The sequence below is a fragment of the Sapajus apella genome, unplaced genomic scaffold (assembly GCF_009761245.1).
Source record: "Sapajus apella isolate SASKATOON/1434 unplaced genomic scaffold, GSC_monkey_1.0 scaffold7, whole genome shotgun sequence".
In the NCBI taxonomy this organism is placed as follows: domain Eukaryota; kingdom Metazoa; phylum Chordata; class Mammalia; order Primates; family Cebidae; genus Sapajus; species Sapajus apella.
The window spans coordinates 22,056,813-22,060,786 of record NW_022436947.1 but is presented as its reverse complement, the minus strand read 5'-3'; the positions used below and the strand labels follow the sequence as shown (position 1 = coordinate 22,060,786).

Below are 3,974 nucleotides of genomic sequence, written 5' to 3'. Positions count from 1 at the left end.
GATTTTGTGATTAGATTTTGGAAGGATTACCTGTCTATTCCTTGCTTTGGATACTTATTTAAATTACCAGTTGTTCTGCAAGCCTTGAATTCTTCAGTCTTCTGAGACCTCAAGCCAATAACGTTTTAATGTTTTGCTGCTTGATATGACAATGGGTAGGGGAATGCATACAGTTTAAAAACATATATTGGAAACTTAGAAACCTCATTTTTTGTCAGGTTCTTCAGGATTAGATTCCACTCTGGACATGGCTTCTTTTTCATTGAACCCCTGGTGCCACTTCTACACATATATATTTTAGTTATTAATGTGGGAATTTGTGCAGTATTTTTACTCGTATTTTGTGTCTCATTCTTGTTGCTTTTTTGCTTTAAATAGTTCTTGCTTAAGTTCACAGTTACTTTTTCAGCCCCAAATTCTCTGTCACCTTAAATTGAAAATTCTGTGGTTCTGCAACTGTTGTAATCATGCATGTGGTTGGCAAATCTGCCCAGGCAAGAAAGCCATAAATTCACAACTCTACTTTGCAGACGAGGTGTTTCAAAAATAAAATCTAAATTGTGTTACATCTTGTTTTGGCCACTTTTAAATGCCTGTAAGTAGTTGATTTTCTAAAATACATTTTGCATATATTTTATAATTGTTATTTAAACAGGGTTCATGTAGTCGCTTCATTTGCCTTAATTACCTGCTTCTATTCACTCTCAATTTAAACTTTACTCATAATGCAATATAACACTGTTGCTTCATGAGCTTCCTGTACGTATAATTTAAGCCTGTACTCCTTATACCAACTTTTCAATTTTCTGTCTTAGAAGTATAAAAAGAGAAAATCTTTATTTTTTTATTTTTTTTTTTATGAGAACGACTTTATTTGAAACTGCTTTGAACTGCAGTGGGAAGAGGGCAAACGCAGAGGTAGAGAGGAAGCCTTGGCTGAAGAGGATTCAGAGGGAATCAGCTTGGCTGGAGCTCAGGTGCTCCAGAGGTACCTGCTGCACATCTTGTAGGAAGACGATGTCTCCATCTTCAAAAGTCCTGGGACTTGTCAACGAGGCGCTCGCTGCATGGCCGCTAGTTTGCCTCTAAGGTCATCAACTTCCACCTGCAGCAGGACGCACCGAGGACAGCCCTGGGCTTCCGGGGCTGCTGCTGCCTTTCCGGTCTTGGGGGATGGTCAGGCAGCCGTTGGTCACGTGGTCGGGGCACGCGACGTCTCACGCTCAAAGCCGAGGGCTGTGAGGTTCCTTGAAGTTAGGGAGCTCTGGTGGGGTCGCCACTGCTGCATTCCCCACGAAGCACAGACAAGGAAGTCACCTCTGGCTTGTGTGTGGGAAGCTGGGCCCTTGGGACCTCATCTCTATTTGGGTCATTATCTTCTCTGGCCGAAGCCTGGGGCTCCGTGGTCTTCCTGCCCATTTCTTCCCAGGGCTGCAGTGCTTGAGCTCCTCGGGTCTCCCGGACTTCCCCACGAGACCCACACCAGAGACTGGCAGGAAGCTGGCCGGATCCTGCGGAACTGTTGAGAGTCTCTGCCCTCCCGGCAGGAAAGGGTTCCTCCGGGGCCAGTTTTGGCTCACCCCCTTGGGATTTCTTCTCCTGGGCCACCTTCCTTCCTGGAGAGCCCTGGGGTACCGGCCCTGTAACGGCAGCTCCTGAGCAGCTGGGCCTGGACCCCCACCTTTCGCCAGACGGTGCTCTGCATTTTCTTCCAGGAAGACGCGCCCAGCTCTCCCACGGCCGGCCTCTCCACAGCTGGAGTGAGTCTTCAGGGAGCAGAGGTCAGGAGAGGGCCCTGAACGTGAAGGTCACTGTCCCTGCGGTAGAAACTCGGGCGTCTGCAAATGTCTGCTGGCTTCTTCGGGCTTCCTGGCTTGACCTGGTTTCCTTCTTTGGAGCGAATGATTACCCTAATCAGTGGTAAGTGGCTGCTAGCAGACAGCACGGCGGAGGGCTGCTGGGGATCCACTGGGACGCTCACACTGCTCTTCGAGCCCCTTTCCGGGTTCTCCCAGGCCGGGCCTGTGTGTGTTAATTCTCTCTCTAATTACATAAACATATTTGGTTAGAGTGTCAGTCCTGGCCAGACTACATGTTGTCTTTCCTTAGGTCAGTCGCTGTTCTCTAGTCTAATTAAAAATGGCAACACTGGCAAAGTCTAACAAGGTTCAGAACATGTACCCCAGTCTGGCTCAGAGAGGTAATGTTATCACCTAGGCTTTCTCTGCAACCTTGTTCAACTTAATTACACACACACACACACACACACACACACACACATATATGTATATGTATGTATATATATATATATTTGTAAAGGATGTGAAAATGAAAAGCCTTACAATTTCTATAACCAGTTTAGAAGAAACCCCATAATGCTAAAAAAAAAAAAAATCGACATTTAGTTTTATATTTCATTTAGGTGACAAAAAAGTTTTTGAAAATAAAGTTTAATTTTTTTAAAGACCTGTAAAACTCAGTGAAGAAATGTACCATTTTAGCATATTAAAATTTAGAACTTAAAATGCCGTTAATGTTTATTGTGTTCAAATACTAAATAGATGAATTTCAAGACATAATTTAACATCTCATAGCCAGATATGATGTAACAAGACTAACATACACATCTTTAAACTCTAAGTCTATTGCTTTATTCATTCTACTCTTCTGCCAGTATATGTAGACTTCTATAAAAAGAAAAAAAAAAACCCAAAATATTCACACTATAACACTAACTTGAGGAATATTTATGCCAATTTTATATTGTAACGTTCTTTAAATTATGTACATGTACTTTGATGTATCCAATTGCGGCACTATATACAAAGATGTTCAGTAAGTTCTGCAATCTTCACATGATTGCTACATGATATAATTAAAATTAATACTAAAAAAGCAAATTCTTGATTACATTAGAAATATTTTAAAATTTTTCATTCAAGATGGCAGACGATATATATTATTTTCCTTCATGATACAGCATAAAAATGATGAAATATATATATCTTTAAGGACACAAACTCCTAACAAATAAAATAACTGGAATTTAATAATCAATAGATGAAAGATTTAAACACTTTTCTGGGAGATGAGAGTGGATTGAAGTGTGTGGAGAACTGATGCAGAGCTGAAAAAGCCACATCCTATTGGGTGTTCCAGGTACAGGTAAGTTAGAAGGGAGCTGATCTGCTATAGAAAGTAAAAATTTCAGAGAGGCTCTGAATTCTGGAAAGTTGGCACTATGTAGGAAGGAAGAGAAAGAGATGCTGCGGACAAGGGAATATATAAAGTCCATGTTAAAAAAAGGCTTGATACCACCTACTTTTCCTTATCCTGCATGCCAGATTGCCACATAGGGTTGGTTAGGGGAGGAATTCTCTAAAGAAGTAGAATGTATTATTCAAGACAACATGACCCTGCATTTGGATCATTTATTATTGTATATTATTGATTCGTTGTGCTGTAAGTAGTAGTGTCATCAGTTTGGATGACACTACTACTTTACTCTTCAGAGTTGGTAAATGATCTTCTATTATTATCTTGATAATTTCCTTCTGATAATTTACATTAGTACCTTGATAATTTTGTTTTATATGTTCTCTCTTTCTAGTATTTCTATTGGTTGAATATGATTTTCACTGTGTTTTGATCTCTAGTCTAATATTTCTGCAAATATTTTTATTCTCACTCATAATCATGTTTTCTTAAAATATACATTTATCAAGGTAATCATAGAAGTGAGTTTAGCAACCCTGAAGAGTAAAGGTCTCTAAACTGATGACACTACTACTTACAGAACAATTAATCAATTAAAAAATCCAAATAAAGAGCCATAGTTTGTGAAATCTCAGAATGTTAAACATAAACGTAAGATCCCAATGACTTTCAAACATCAGAAACAGGCCCCTTATGGAGGGCTAAGTTACGGGGGGCTTAGATCTTCCACCAGCAACAATTGGTGCTGAAAACAACTG

General features: G+C 40.2%; 1 pseudogene; it reads right to left on the bottom strand.

The window, feature by feature from the left end:
- Nucleotides 1–1,018: 1,018 nt before the first annotated feature.
- Nucleotides 1,019–2,047, bottom strand: LOC116550061 (annotated as a pseudogene).
- Between the last annotated feature and the right edge of the window lie 1,927 nt (nucleotides 2,048–3,974).